We start from the raw sequence: 17091 nt of genomic DNA on the forward strand, positions 1-17091 counted from the left end.
TACTGCTCTGTCCCCAGCGTCTAGGTTAGTGCTGAGCACGTAGAAGACATTCAATAAATGACTGTTGAATGAATGAATAAGCTTTGGAACATGAATGAAGGACTTAGGGATATTCTGTTTACAGGTAGCAGAAAAACACAACTCAAACTGACTTTTCTCTAAAGGGAGGTCAGAGGTTCTCCTAAGTGCAAGACTAGGGATGGAGAAGGCTCCAGAAGGATGCTTTCAGAACTCTGGTCTTACTTCTCTGTGATGTTCTCAGCTCTCTGGGTCTGCTGCATGTGCTGCTCTGCCAGGAATCTCTAGAATCATCTTTTTCCCTAATTCAGCTCCACTTTGCCGACTGAAGGCTTCACTCTCCAGTGGGCTTCACCAGGTGGTGGCCCCTGGCCAATGCAGGCTCACATCACCCTCACACCAGTGCTTCCAATGGAAAGAGAGGACTTCTCTTTCATAAGATTTCCAATAAAATTCTGGGACTGGGGCTCACAGGCTCAGGTTGCATTCAATGCCCATCCCTGAACCAATCACTGTGGACAGAGGGACCAAATTCTCTGGTTGGCCAGGCCTAGGTCATATGCTCACTCTTGGTACTGGGGCTGAATCATCCCCTCTAACAACTGCCAGGACCGAAACTTGGAAAAGCGGGTTTCAGAAGGAAAACGGGTTTCTAAAGGAAAGGGGAATATATGCTGGCTGGGAGAAAACATTACCCTTCTGTATGTCAAATGTTATATACCCTCCCTGGTCACACCCACTGGGATTCTGCTTCTTTAGGTCTGGGGAGGGGTCCAAGCATTTGTATTTTTAGGAAGCATGCCAAGGGCATTTTGATTTACAGCCAAGATTGGGAATGACTGGTTTATGGAATTTGCTCTAACCTCCCTGGAATAAGAAGGGGGCCCATTTCACAAATGTGATTCTAAAGTTTCTCAGCTAAAAGGCATTGACAGGAGTTCACATCCATTATGTTGGAGACTGTGGTAGGGGACATCTGTTACACTACGCGCTCAGCATGCTTTCCTTCCTCCCACCTAAGGGCCATCAATTTTATGGCCCTGCCTCTCCTACTTCAGGGCTGACCATGTTACTCAGGAGAGCAAATCAGAGTTATCCATCTCCTGGCTATTGTGATTGGTTCAAGAATGGGTACCTGACTCAAGTCAGGCCATAGAAGTCCTTTCTGGGACTTTGTTTGGAGATGTCTGGGAAGCGTTGCTCCATTTACTTATACAAGTAAGGACCATGTGAGCCCAGAACTTGACAACAGTGTTTATCTCAAAGTGGGAAAAGACCTGCCTGTAAACAAATCAACCTAAAGGAGAGAAAAGGGACTAGTGATATGTTGTTAGTGTCCTGAGTTTGGCCGCGACTGAAGTTGACACAATGATTAGACTTTCAGTTGCCTGGGCTAACAAATTTCCTTTGTTCTGTTTAAGTCAGTTAGGGTTGTGTTTCTGTAACTGGAACCAGAGGAGTCCTGATTAACTCAGTATGAATTACAACCACCTCAACTTTAAGATGAGGTAAAGAGTGGCATAAGAAATGTCTTGAATTTTGAAGAATAAGCCATCCCATATATCTGTACAAATATTATATTCAAGTCAACCTGTATACTGAATACCTTCTAGGTACAAGGCATGGTGTGAGACACTATGGGACAAGTAAGGAACATCTTAAAGATGAATAAGACATGGTCCAGCCCTTGAAGCCTGTAAAATGCTGTGCAGTCATTCTTAAACTTTGTGCATAAATAAATATCACCTGGGGAACTTATCCCTAGTTCTCGGGGTCTCAGTCCCAGAGACTGATTTATTAGGTCTGGGGTAGGGACCAAGAATCTGCATTTTTTCAAGTTTTCCCCACCCTTCATCTTGCAGGTTTCCCCACTTTGAAACTGATCTAGTAGGAGAGAAGAAGAGAAGAGCAACAATGAGGCAGAAAAAAATATGAAGAAATAATGCTGAAAATGTGATGAAAATTTGATGAAAGACACAAACTCCCAGATTCAGGATGCTTAAAGAACACCAAGAAGAATACAGATATGAAAGTTCATGCTGAAGTCAACCTGAAGAGCAAATCATGAAAGCAGCAAGAGAAAAACAACATATTACAAACATGGGCAAAGATTTGATTAATGTTTGACGTCCCATTGGAAAACACAGAGCAGAAGAGTGAAGCCACATAATTAAAATGATGAAAGAGAGAAAAAAATTGTCAACCTAGAATTCTACATCCACTATGAATGTATTCTACATTCATCAAGAATGAAGGATATTATCAGATAAAAGAAAACTAAAAGTATTTGTTTTGCCAGTGGTTCTGCTTGTAAGAAATGCTAATGGAAGTTCTTCAGGCCAAAGGGAAATGCTACCAAATGGAAACTTCTTGCCTTAGAAAAGAATGAAGACCACTGCAAATGTTAAATAGTATGAATACCAAAGTCTATGTTTTTGTTATTTCCCTTTTAATTTCTTTATAATACATATCTCTGCTTAAAAAAATGTTATAACACTGTCTTGGGTATAATGTATGTTGACTTAATACAGATAACAATTATAGCATGAAAGGTGGGGGAATGTGGACCTATACAATTACAGTATTTCTACATTTTACATGAAGTGGCACAAGGCTAATTGTAAATGGACTATGCAAAGTTGAGAATATACATTGTAAAGCAACCATTAAAAAATAATGCAAAGATGTATATTAAAAGGTAACGCAAAAATTAAATAGAATTATAAAACAAATTGTTATGGACTGAATTGTGTTCCCCCTCCCCTAAATTCATATGTTGAAGTCCTAATCTTCAGAACCTCAGAATGTGACTGTATTTGAAGATGGGGGTCTTTAAAGAGGTAGTGAAGTTAAAATGAGATCATTAGGGTGGACCTTAATCCAATATCACTGATGTCTACATAAGAAGAGGAAATCTGGACACAGATGGGCACAGAGGAAAAGACTATATGAAGACACAGGGAGAAGACAGCCAACTAGAGGCCCAGGAGAGAGGCTGCAGAAGAAACCAACACTTTGATCTCTTCAGACGTTTAGCCTCCAGAACTGTGAAAAAATTAATTTCTGTCATCTAAGCCACCCAGTCTGTGGTACTTTGTTATGGCAGCCCAAGCAAACTAATACACTAGTTAATACTTTTTAAAAGGGAGAAGAGGAGGAATAGAGGAACAAAAAAATCAGAGGAAATTAATTGAAAATAAACAATAAAATGACAGATCGAAGCCCAATCATAAAAAATTATATTAAATAGTAATGGTATAAACATTTTAATTAAAAGGCAGAGACTTTCAGATAAAAAGCAAGACCCAATAATGTCCCTTCTACAAGAGACACTCTTCACATATAAAGACACAGATAAGTCAAATATAAAAGGGTGGAAAAATGTATACAAAATCTGCTAACAGTCAGTGTAAGAAGGCAGGAATGACTATACTAATAGGAAATAAAATAGGTTTAAAGTTTAAAAAAAAAGGGAAAATTTCAAAATGATAAAAGGGTAATTTCAACAAGCAGACATAATAATTGTAAATGTGTATGTGGCTAATAATAGAGCTTCCAAATAAATGAAGCAAAAATTGACAAAATTAAAGGGAGATATAAAAGATTCTATAATTATATTGTAGACTTTAATATTCCTCTCTCAACAATTGAGAAAACAAACAATTAGCAAAGCCATAGAAGATTTGAGCAACACTATCAATCACAATGACTTAATTTGTATTTATAAAAAATTATATCCAACTGCAGAATATAAAATTCTTCTCAAGAGCACCATAATGAACCCAACTTCAGTCTATTTACAAAGACTGAAATCATACAGGTTATGTTCCCTAATCACATGGAATTAAATATCAATAACACTAAGATACCTAGGAAAGTTCCCAAATATTTGGGGATTAAACAGAACACATCTCAAGGAAGAAGCCATGAAATAAATTAGAAAATGTTTTAAACTGAATAATAATGATAATAAAACACATAAAAATTTATGGGATGCAGTTAAAGCAGTAGAGGAAAATTTGTATCTTTAAATGTTTATGTTAGAATATAAAAAAGATTTATATCTTAATTATCTAAGATTCCACTTTAAGAAATTAAGAAAACCAAATTAAAAGGAAGGAAACAATAAACAAAAATCAATGAACTAAAACAAACAATAGAGAAATCAATGAAACTAAAAGCTGGTTCTATGCAAAGGTCAATAAAATTGATAAATATTTAGCTAGACTGATCAAGAAAGAAAAAAAGGATAAAAGACTAATTTCCAATATAAGTCATGGAAGAGGGAACATCACTACAGATCCTAAAAATAATAAAAGGGTAAGGAAGGGAATAGCATGAACACCTTTATGACATAAATTTGACAACTAGATGAAATGAGCAAATTACTTGAAAAGCACAACTTAAAAGAATGGATGTGTGTTATACAGTAGGAAACAGCTGAACTATCTGCTTCCAGAGCACATGCTCCTAAGCACACCATCCATAATATAAAGTCTACTTATGAGTATTCTCATTCCTGTTTTAGTCTAACATGAAGAAATATTCTAAGTTAATTATTCAAAGGTGAAATGAATTCCCTCTAAGGGTTTACACAGAAGCTGGGTGGCCATTGGGTGGGGGGAGGTTGTGGGAGAGATTCAAACCTCAAAATGTCTTATTTATATCTTGCACCCCTCAAATATTGGAATCATTACTTTTACAGATGTGTGGCCAGGGGGAGGGGTCAAGTGTTGGGAAGGACCATGCATCACTTGATTGCAGCTCTTTTAAAAAAATTTTTAAAAATTAAATTTAATTAATTTATGTATTTATGTATTTATTTTGATTGCAGCTCTTGATTGTGAACCCTGGAACCCTGCTCTTGGCAATCTTGAGTAAAAGAGACTTTATGGTAAGGCTATCAGGAGCTCATGGAATTGTTGGGAAGGCTGCAGAACACAGGAGAGGAACAGGCAGGACCTAGGACACTGCAGAAGGAGGCAGGAATGAACTCACCTGTGTCTTTTAGTCACTCTGAGCTCAAATTCCTGAGAGGGAGCCCCTGTTGTCCTAGCTTGGGTCCCTCCTACGCCCTCTCCTAGGCCAGAGGTAGGTCTTACCTGATCAACAACACTGATGTGGTCCCTAAGACACATACAATGGGGGAAGAGAAGTCATAGTCCTTGGACTGGATATGGAAGGAGAGATTAGAAAATCATTCATTCGTTCATTCATTCATTCACCCAGAAAATGTTTAATTTGTGCCTATGGGGACCAAGCTCTAGGATGGCCACCTGGGCCAGACCCAGGTAGGAAAGGTAAGAAGAGACAAATTCTGGCTGGCAGGGATCTGCGGCTAACTTTGTCCACACCCCGAGCAGGCAGTGGGGTCCAGTGGATGCCGGATACACTTGGGTTGGCATCTCAGCTCTGCTCCTCTCTGGTGACTTTGGACAGGTCCACTCACTGCTCTGAGTCTGTTTTCTCCTCTGTGAAATGAGAATAAGAATCCCTACCTCCAGGGCAGGAAGCTGTGTGGTAGAGCCTGAAGATTATATAACTTTGGGGGATCCTTTTTGAGAATAAGGATAGATATAGGTCTGACTGTTGCCAGTGTTACCACACAGGCCCTTATGAGCTTTTTCCAGGGGCTTCTCTTTAACTTTAATAGCCTCAAGGTAAACCCACTTTTGCTTACCTGCAGCGTTTTTATCTTTATTTTTTTTATGATGAAACGAAATAAGGCACGTAAAGAACTCAGTGCTGTGTCCTAGCACAGAAACGCTCCTTACGAACAGCAAACAATTAAATAGCACTTTCCGTGAGCCAGACAATGCTCTAAGCACTTAATAGAAATTAACTTGTTTAATCCTCACAGTGGATTTATTGGGGAGTTGCAATTGACCACTCCATTTTACAGATGAGAAAATCGAGGCCCCGAGGGTTAAGTGATCCGTGCCACGTCTCCCAACTTGTGAGTGATCTGGCAATCTGGCTCCAGGGTCCCGGCTCTTAACCACTTGGACTTTATGGCTCTTGTTGAAAGGCAGGGGGTTTTTATTACCTTTTCTTGAATATCATGAGCATGCCCCATTGCAAGAAAGTCTCTCTAAGCAAAATGAGACCTTTATCCTGTAATGTAGGTGAAAGCCCCTTTGGAACCCCAGAAGCCTGCTTTCTGAAGGTCGCACTCCTGGTGAAAGAAAACTTCTCCTCTCCCAGGGAGCTCGTGTGAAACGCTACCCCCCAGAACACGTTACACGTGACCTGCTTGCCAGAGCCCCAATTCCACGACGTTACACAGTGAACTCGGAACTCAATTAACTTCCGCCTCTACTTTATATGATCTCTAATGGGAAAACCGGGGACAAATCCAGTTGTACTTTCCATGCAATTTACCTACGCGTAGAAGCAGACATGCAGACACCGTCTTATGTGCGGAACTTGCCCCATAGGGTTCTTTCCAAGGTGGGATTTGTCCTCCTATGGGGGATGGCGATGGCCCGCCTGCAGGGTGACGACTGAGGTTGCTGAAGGTAAACTCTGCCCATTTGCTAGAAGCACTTGGGCCGTTTGCTACAAGAAGCACAGTTTTTTAAAAAAATATTGCAGGGCATGGTGTGCAGTGGCCCTTGGTACAAGCAACCTCTTATCTCAGCTGAGGAATGAAATCACTTGAATGAATCACAGCAAAGAGCATAATGACCAGAGGGGTCATCTTGTCCTGGAAAAGCATCTCTGGGTCCTTACACGAATTAGAGGAGCACATATCACTTGAATGGGTTTTGCTGGAAAACATGATTGCCAAATTGCTTTAATAGGGTTGTTTTCCAGATCGGACCTTGAAGGCAATGCTTTTCCCCTCTCTCCCCACTCTGTGCAAAGCTGTTAACTCATCAAATTTGAAGGCAATTTAGAATCTTCAGTCTCCTTCAAATCCTGCAGTGGCTTCTCGCGGCCCTTGGGAGAAAGCCTCAGGTGGTTCAGACACCCTGCGGGACCTGCTTCTGCTGGCCTGACCTCCCAGGGTCACCTCTCACATTGTCAGCTCTGATACAGCACCTCGAGTGCTGAATGTTTCCCGGGTCCTCCAAAGCATCACAAGTTCTCTTCGGTCTTCACAGCCTCTGCCTGGAACTCTCCTTTCTTTCCTTCTTCCCCCAGAATCGGTTATTTTTTTTTTGCTGACTCAGCATAGTTCCCTCTTCTGGTAATAGCATCTCAGTCTCCTTGGGAACCCACCCTCCCCCAGATCTGTCTACATAATTTGGGTAGATGTGATCACACTACGGAAGTGGAATAGGACCCGCGCCTGGCATATATATATATATATATATATATATATATATATATATATATATATATATATATATATATATATATATACACACACATATATACATACATACATATCTCTTACTGGTTCTGTTTCTCTGGAGCCCGATTAAGAGCCCGCTATTTCACAGCATTTATAAGTGCAAGCTATTGTACCAATCCAAGATTTGCAATAATTCTTAAGAATGAAATAAACAACAGCTTCCTAGGAATGAAATCCCTGAGTGAGCTGGACAATGTAGATTGACATACCCACACTCCCCTTTCTTCTCCACTGTAGGGTCTAGAAAGCTGCAAACTACATTTTCCAGCCCCTACCCCATTCCCCTTTAGAGGGCTTCCTATAGATTCTACAGACAGGAGGCGTTGTGGAGTTAATGGAAGGAGGGAGAGAAAAGAGGCCATTTTCCCAGCTCCTGGTGATACCTCTGACAGGTGACAGTGGCAGCACCAGCAGCAGCAGTGGTAGCAGAGTGACATGTGGCTTGTGACCCTGCCCAGGCAGCTGGTTCCCATCAGCAGCGGACTCAGAGGCACTACGCCTGTGGACTCTGGTAACCTCACATCCTCCGTTTCGTTCCTCCAGCCCTGCCAACACCTTAATAATCAATTCCCTGCATTAAATTCCCTCAGTGAAATACGAGATTGGATACTGACTGATAAAATGAACTGGTGTAATACACACTTTTGGGTTATCTACCCTAGCCCGTGGTCCCCTTCGCTGAGAACATCCTCCAATGACCCATGGAAGGAATCGCGGAAGCCAAGTGTTCACCATGCGGCTCCCCCCACCTCCCTCTTTGGCCATTGTTGACTCACCTGATTGAAGACGAACCGTCAGATTTGTCCTCCGGGGAATTAGAACATGTGACCCTCAATCACTGAGTGGTCTCTGCTATTGCTCAAATTTAAAACAGGTCCATATGGTCAGTGCAGCAGGTCTCACCTGGGGTGACACTGTCCTCTATGGCAATGTCTGGAGACATTTTTTGGTTGTCACAACTTGGGAGGTGCTACTGCCATCTAGTGGCTGGAGGCCAGGGATGCTGCTAAACGTCCGGCAATGCACAGGACAGCCTCCACCACAAAGAATGAGCCAGCCCCAGATGTCAACAGCAATGATACAGAGGCTGGAGGCTTGGAGGCGGCCATGCTTGCCCACATGCCTGCTGGGGGGAAAAAAAAATAGCGGCAAGTGAAGGAAGAAACAATGCAGACACATCCAGGTGGTGGATATACAGGGAAATTTTATTCTCTAACTGATGCCTCATGAGCCCTCTTCCACGGAAAGAAATTTACTCTTATCTCTATTTGGTTAAAATGTTGTCTAGTGAGAATGAATGAACCACAGCTTCATTGAACAACATGGATAAATCTCAGCAATAAAATGTCACATTTGAAAAGCCAGTCCCTTTAAATTACTGACAATATAATATTAGTTTTATAAAGCTCCCACCAAGTGAAATTTTTACAAATGTTGCTTAGGGAGACATACATATTTGATAAAACTATGACATAAAAAGTTGAAAGGTAAACACAAAATTGAGAACGTGGTCCCCTTGGGGCAGGGTGGAGGGAGGCCGGGTGACTGATGGGAGAAGGGAAAGTATAGGGTCAGTGGTGTTAGTAATATTTTGAGGGTTAAGTTGGGTACTGGGTTCACAGACTTTTGATTTATTCTTATGCTTTATAATGTATATTTTTACATATAATTTTTTGCATGAATCAAATATTACAGGGACCAGGGAACTCTGGCCCAGTGGCCAAATCTGCCTGTGGCTTGTTTTTTAAGACCTTCAAGCTAGGTTTGGTTTTTATGATTTTGAAATGGTTAAGGAAAATCAAAAGAATATTTCATGACCCTTGAAAATTATATGAAATTCAAATTTCAGGGACTTCCCTGATGGCGCAGTGGTTAAGATCCACCTGCCAATGCAGGGGACACGGGTTCGAGCCCTGGTCTGGGAAGATCCCACATGCCGCGGAGCAACTAAGTCCGTGTGCCACAACTACTGAAGCCCGCAGGCCTAGAGCCCGTGCCCTGCAACAAGAGAAGCCACCGCAATGAAGAGTAGTCCCTGCTCGCCGCAACTAGAGAAAGCCCGCATGCAGCAACAAAGACCCAACACAGCCAAAAATAAAATTAAAAAATAAATAAATTAATTAAAAAGACAACAACAACAAATTTCAGTGTCCATAAAGTCTTATTGGAACATGGCCACATCCATTTGCTTACAAATGCCTAAGGCTGTTTTCTGAGTACAACAGCAGAATTGAGTATTCACAATGGAGACCGTGTAGCTCGGAAAACTTAAAATATTTACTCTCTGGCCCTTTATAGAAAAAGTTTGCTGACCCCTTAAATATTACCTTAAAGAAGAAAAAAATGTTTTAAATAAATTTATTTTATTTATTTTTTTTACAGGCTCTAGGTGTGTAGGCTTCAGTAGTTGTGGTGCATGGGCTTAGTTGCTCCACAGCACGTGGGATCTTCCCAGACCAGGGCTTGAACCCGTGTACCCTGCATTGGCAGGCGGATTCTTAACCACTGTGCCACAAGGAAAGTCCCAAGACAAAAATTTTTTAACAATTTTATAAAAAGAGTCTAGCGCTTCCCTGGTGGTGCAGTGGTTGAGAATCTGCCTGCCAATGCAGGGGACATGGGTTCGAGCCCTGGTTTGGGAAGATCCCACATGCCGCGGAGCAACTAGGCCCGTGAGCCACAATTGCTGAGCCTGCGCGTCTGGAGCCTGTGCTCCGCAACAAGAGAGGCCGCGATAATGAGAGGCCCGCGCACCGCGATGAAGAGTGGCCCACACTTGCTGCAACTAGAGAAAGCCCTCACACGGAAACGAAGACCCAACACAGCCATAAAAAAAAAATTAATTAATTAATTAATTAAAAAAAAACAAAAAACAAACAAAAAATCTTAGCTTTAAAAAAAAAAAAAGAGTCTAATCTAGTGATTCAAATACTTCTTCTAGGTAATGCTCAGATGTTGGGTTAATCAGGTCTCCTATTTCTGTGTCTGCTCTGCCGAGATGATCTCCAGGTGCTTGGGGGCAGGGTGAGCGCGGGTGGCCCGAAGGGAAGATGTCCTTGCATCCACAGCCTGTCCTGCTGTCATGGCTCCTTGGGTCCCTAGAGGCCCTGGGGTTCTCCACAGTGGAAGCTGATGGCTGATGTAGCAGGACATCTGTTCTTCCTCAGCTTGGCCAGAACCTGACCATTAACTTGTTCTCTGCTTAGCTTTGGGACTCTTTGAGCCAAGCCCCTCCCCCTCTGAGTGGCTGCTGTGCCTCCCCTTTACCCCCAACCCTCACTGGCCTTCTGGCCAGGGCAGTCCACCTTCCATCCCAGGCTCTGCAGTGAGTCATGCTGCCCTCACCACCCCAGGTACCATAACACATGTGCTAGATTTCGACTTAGCTGCCTTCTGAGTCCCAATTTATGAAGCCACAGGGACTGCGAGGTCTCATCCTTACTATGTAGGAACCAGGAATAGCAGGGGAAAGCAAAAAGCCAAGGCTGCCCTTGGCCTCACCAACTTGCTGCTCCAAGTTCACGTCCACTGTGACATCCCTGGGTGTAGACAAGTCAGCAGGAGGAAGCCAGAGAGTTTTTCAGAGTTGTACATGGAAATTGAGGCTCTGGAGCCTCAATTTCTGAGCCTCTTCCCTCAGACTCGCCCACACCTGTCTGATGCAAGGCCCCTGTCTCCTAGCCCAAGTCCATGGCGGAAAATTAAGATGCAGACATCCTCTTTTCTCTTCTTCTCTCCGTCAAGTCATTCCTTGCCCCACCTGGTGATAATAAGTCTCCAGACTTGGATCCAAGGAAGGAAGATGCACATAGACCGAGATTTAAAGGACAATATCTAGGTGTACCTTTTTCTGCAAATAATTGCAGAGAGGAGACACCATGTTGTCCCAGAAGGAGAGTCTGGGAAGCCATTGTCTTCACCCCAATAGTTTTTCATTCTTGTCTTGGACTTGCTGAGGTGGCCTGCATGTTCAGACTTTGGAGTCCATAGAACATCTCTGATTCCTTATAACAAATTCCTTTGTTTGGTTTAGAAGGGCCCCATTGCAACTTTAATTTTCTCTTACTCTCAATAAAGAGCCGACCTAACCCAACCCACCTCTCAAAGAATTCTGTAATGCAGTCACATCTTTTAGTAGACATGTCCTTGATGAGGGGAGGCGAGGAAAGTTCTTCCTAAGCACTAATATTTCACTGTTGATGATGTCTTTAAACACCACCCCTCCACCCCAGCACACATAGTTACTCAGACATTTGGTCCCGAATTAAAATCAGTTTCTCCCCTTCATCCTCAACTCTTCAGGGGTGTTGAATGATTTTTAAAGTAGACAGTCTGGGAGAAATAATGAAAAAGATTAAGGTGTATTTACTCAACAGACTCACATGCAGACAGATGGAAGACAAACAAAAAGCCTGGCTCAAGGTAGCAAATCATCATGGCAGCCATCGTTTCTTCAGATGCTGCTGTGTGCCGGGGACTGAGCTGAGTTTGTGACACACTTTAGCCCATTTAATACCATCAACATGGGACCTAGCTATTACTATTCTCGTTATATAGATGAGGAAACCAGGGTAGAAAAGGGTTATATGATTTGCACAACCTGATCCTATAATTTGCACTGGAACGGTTCAAATGGAAACACAGGTTTGGTACCAAACCCTCAGCTCCTTAGCATGTGGCTACGTTGCATAAAGTATACACCAGAGGTCGCAAACTGTGGCCTGTGGGCCACCTGTTTTTGCAAAAAGTTTTCATTGGAACACAGCCACACCCATTCCCTTAGGTATTGCCTGTGGCTGTTTTTGCGATTTTAACAATGGCAGACTCAAGTAATTGGAAAGAGACTGTCTGGCCTGCAAAGTCTAAAATATTTACCATTAGGCCCTTTACAGAGAAAGTTTGCTGACCCCTGGTGTATACAATATTTTATCAAGTGTAAAAAAGCAAACCACAAACTGTAACTATATGGCTCCCCCCCAAACGTAATACACAGATAATGGTTAAACAAGGCCAGGAAAAAAAAATGTGTATATATGTTTAAGCAAATGGATTAAAGATGTGTTTTTTTCCCCCTGAGGGGTGGGAAGGCTTAAAGTTGTTCTAATAATAAATAAAAATTCAAATTAAGACGTCAATTGATTGGACTTTTTAAAAAACTGAAACAGAAATTGGAACATCTCTGCTTGAGTTGGATGGTGTTTGTGAAACACACAAGTGTAGTCTCCTCAGGTTAAAACAGCCCTCCTGCGAGATGATCTGTCTCTTGCTAACTTGTCAGGAGAGAGAAGAATTCGGGGGCATCTCAAAAGGCAAATCATTGCAAAATGTGGGAAACACTGAGGTCAAAGGCTGCTGTCTGCTGGGGAAATTTCGAAATTTTTATTGTCTTGGAATTGGACATTTTGAGTTTTCCAAGGATAACCTGGGGGCAGGGCTGGGGGGTGGGTGGTCAGGAGAAGAAATGGGTGATGAAACTGCCCAAACAGTCTTGTTCAACTTCTTTCTTCTTAGCCTGTTTTGCTGTAGCTTGGGGGAGTGTGTGTCTAGAAAGAAAACATAGGCAACGTCGCTGGGAACACAGATTCTGCTACTGATGAGCTGGGTGACTCTGGATGTGACATCTCTATTGTTGCATTTGAAAAATGGGGAAAATAATAGGGTTAGGGTTAGTTGGGAGGAGTAAGTGGGATCATGCTTGTAAAATGCCCAGAACAGGGGTCTGGTGCAGCCATTTCTTTTTATTATTTTTGAACTTTGTCATTCATAGATGGATACCAATCTCAGGCCACAAACTCAGGTCAGCAACAGATGCCACATTCCTTTATGTTCTATACATCAGTATTTCACAAAGTGCATGAAAAAACTCCAATGACTTAGGTGAGAGCAGGTTTTGATGTACGGACCTGGCTTTAGATAACATTTACTCCCATGGAGAGAAATGTATCCCCTTGTCCATTCTCCGTCCTTGGGGTGCTAGTCTGTCTTAACATATAACACAGACCCGTGTTTTTTGGTAACAGAGGAAAGGGCTCAGGAAGGCAAAAATACTTACATAGGGCTTCCCTGGTGGCACAGTGGTTGAGAATCCGCCTGCCAATGCAGGGGACACGGGTTCGAGCCCTGGTCTGGGAAGATCCCACATGCCGCGGAGCAACTAGGCCAGTGAGCCACAACTACTGAGCCTGCGCGTCTGGAGCCTGTGCTCCGCAACAAGAGGGGCCGCGATGGTGAGAGGCCCGCGCACTGCAATGAAGAGTGGCCCCCGCTTGCCGCAGCTGGAGGAGGCCCTCGCACAGAAACGAAGACCCAACACAGCCATAAATAAATAAATAAATAAATAAAAACCCAAAGTTAAAAAAAAAAAAAAAAAGGATCTACAATAAATTAGGTGACCTTCAGAATATTAAAAAAAAAAAAAAAACTTACATAGAATTTATTAACATAGCTTGACCCTAATTGGATATCATTTGTCAGTTACCTCTGCTTAAGACAAACGATATCTTAAAGTGATAGCTCTGTTTTGATTAGTGACATGACATTCTTTTTAAGAATAACTTTGTCAAAAGAAAATGTAATATGGATTTAAAGAAAATATTAACTAAGTGTTCGAACAATTGGTTTGTTCTCATAACGTATATGAGGTGGTTGTGATTATTACGGTAAAAACCTTGGTTGGGAGGTAGCGTTGCCAGATTTTGCAAGAATACAAGATGCTCTGTTAAATGAGAATTTTAAATAAACAGATAACTGTTTAGTATAAGTAGGTCCCAAATATTGAGGGGAGGGTGGGGAGAGGGCGCTCAGGAGAAAGACAGAGGTAACAGCTCCCAAAAGCTTGCTCAGCTAATTTCTTCTAAGCAATATTTGGGGCATACTAATACTGAGAAATTATTTGCTATTTATCTGAAATTCATATTTAACTGGGCATCCTATAGTTATCTGGCAACTCTGCATGCAGATGGTTTGCTAATGATTGAAATTTTAGAAATGCAGCTCTAAATCTATCTCATTTCCAGTCTGTCCTGAGCCTGGAATTGGACCCGCACCTCTGGATTGTAGGAAGATTTGAGGTTCTGGAGTTTGAGGTAGTACCAGTCACTGGTACCCACTGGTTGCACATGAGGGGTTCACTGTTCCAGCCCATAGGGCCCCTTTAGATACAGTGGCTCTGATGCCCCCTTCCAGGTCTGGGGCAGGAGACCTTGGCTGAAACGTGGAGCTAAAGCGACAGATTTGGAGGGTGGTGGCAGCCTCCTTGGAAACCTACCATATCCTCAGGGCACTGCCAGGGAGCAGGGAGCCATCCCTGGGGCTCTGGAACCCACAGAATTCTCTCTCTCTTCTTTTACCCAGCTTGGGGAAATCTCTTCTTAGTCTAGAAAAACCCCAATTCTCTATAAATGGGCTACGGTTTTTGGAAATAAAATCCAGGAAGCCTTGCCACAAAAATCTCCTGAAACAAGGTCTCACAGAGCCATGTGAATGGGGGAGAAGAAACATGATGGAATGCATGAAGATTCATAAAGCAAATATCTGAAACAGCCAGCCTTCCAAAGGCAATTAGAAGCCACCACCAAACAACCAGAACGGAAACTCCCCATCATGTCAAAGCAGGCCACAGCTTTTTTGCTCAAGTCCAGCATGGAGTGTCTCTCTAGATATGCCTGTCTTAGGGATGCTGGCTCCCTTTATCCCAAGAGATTGGGAGCCAGCTCACCTGAGTTAGATCATGTGTTAGCTGAGTGACACTGGGGAAGTTTAAACTCCCTGGAACTCAAGTTTCCTTACCTGTAAAATATGGCTCCAACCTTTCAAACTGGCTTATTATGAGCATTAAATGAGTTAATACATGTAAAGGGCTTAGAAGAGTGCCTGGCACATGCCCAACCACTCTATTTGTGCTAGCTATTATTTTTATCTTTCATGCCAAAATACTTTCATGTCACCTTTCCAGGGGACCCTCAATATTATTTTACCAACATGTTTATGTCTATTAACAATAAACACATACTTGATTTTTTTTTTTTTTTTTTACAGATTGTAAGAATTTTCACATTCAGTAAATGGGCTAATGTACAAACTAACTCTGCTAGATGAGGATTGCTATCTCCCCATTTCACAGATGAGAAAAATGAGGCTAAGAGAGGTGTGTCAGTTATCTATCACTGTGTGACAAATCACTCCAACACTTACTGGGATAAAACAACAACAATTTCTCCTTTCTCATGGTTCTGGTTGGATAGGCAGTTTCTCTGCTGATTGACCAGGGCTTACCAATGTGGCTGCATAGCTGGGAGATGGGTTGAGGCTTAAAGGGCCCAAATAGACTCTTCCATGTCTGGATGGCTGTTGAATGGGGCACCTTGATCCTCCTCCACAGAGTGTCTCATCCCCCAGGAGGCTAGACCCACCACCTTACGTGATGGTCTCAAAGTTCCAAGAAGGTGAAAGCAGAAACTTCAAGGTCTCTTAAGAACAAGCTCTGGAACCCCACATCATATTGGTTGAAGCAAGTCACAAAGTCAAGCTCAAATTCAAAGGGGTGGAGAATTAGACCTCTCCTCTGGACGGGAGAAGAAGCAGTCACGTTGTAAAGGGCTGTGTATGCTGGATGGGAGGAATCTGTGGCCATTAAACAATTAACCAGGAGAGGGCTGGGAAAGACAGAAGCAGGCAGAGTCTCAGGGAAAATATTTTAAAGAAGAGGCAGTGGCCTGTAATTCAGTTACAATTCCGAGACACGTCTGGTGTCATTTTGTAGCCAGGGTTTGTGGTTTGCTCTGGCTTGGATGCCCGTGTTAGTCTATTCAGGCTGCTATAACAAACTACCAGAAACCGGGAGGCTTACAAACAACAGAAATTGATTTCTCACGGTTCTGGAGGCTGGAAGTGCAAGATCATGGTGCCAGCAGATACCGTGTCTGGTGAGGACCCGCTTCCTGGTTCTTAGCTAGTGCCTTTTTGATGTGACCTCACGTGGCAGAAGGGGTGAGGGAGCTCCGTGGGGCCCTTTTTTAAAAAATTTAATTTAAATTTTATTTATTTATTTTTGGTTGCATTGGGTCTTCGTTGCTGCGTGCAGGCTTTCTCTAGTTGCAGCAAGCGAGGGCTACTCTTCGTTGCGGTGCGCGGGCTTCTCAGTGCAGTGGCTTCTCTTGTTGTGGAGCACTGGCTCTAGGCGCACGGGCTTCAGTAGTTGCAGCACGTGGGCTCAGTAGTTGTGGCTCGCGGGGTCTAGAGCACAGGCTTCAGTAGTTGTGGCGCACGGGCTTAGTTGCTCCGCGGCATGTGGGGTCTTCCCAGACCAGGGCTTGAACCCGTGTCCCCTGCATTGGCAGGTGGATTCTTAACCACTGCGCCACCAGGGAAGTCCCCATGGGGCCTTTTTTATAAGGGCACTAATCCCAATCCACTCCCAAAGGCCCACATCCTAATGCCACTGCCTTGGGGACTAGGATTTCAACATACAAATTTTGGGGGGATAGAAACATTCAGTCCGTAGCCATGCCTGTGTGCAGTCTCTACCCTCAAGCTGGGGTCCCTGTTGGGTGATATTCTATGGGTTCTACTTTCTCTGTCTGGGCTGAGAACACTCCCTCTATTTCTTGAGAAGCTCTAATTTTTTAGCGTTCGAATTACCTTTTCAATGAAAACTTCTTTTCTCGACAACCTTCAGTCATTCAGTAAACACTCTGGGGGCTTCGAATACAATC

General features: G+C 42.9%; 1 protein-coding gene across 1 annotated transcript in view; it reads right to left on the reverse strand.

The window, feature by feature from the left end:
* Positions 1-9723, reverse strand: part of EYA2 (EYA transcriptional coactivator and phosphatase 2) — a 291980-nt gene extending 282257 nt beyond the window's left edge. The window contains exon 1 of the mRNA XM_082431407.1: positions 8155-9723. The gene's annotated coding sequence lies outside the window, so the exon portion shown is untranslated. The remainder of the gene's footprint in view (positions 1-8154) is intronic.
* Between the last annotated feature and the right edge of the window lie 7368 nt (positions 9724-17091).

The sequence above is a fragment of the Balaenoptera physalus genome (assembly GCF_965194825.1).
Source record: "Balaenoptera physalus genome assembly, chromosome: 16".
In the NCBI taxonomy this organism is placed as follows: Eukaryota; Metazoa; Chordata; class Mammalia; order Artiodactyla; family Balaenopteridae; genus Balaenoptera; species Balaenoptera physalus.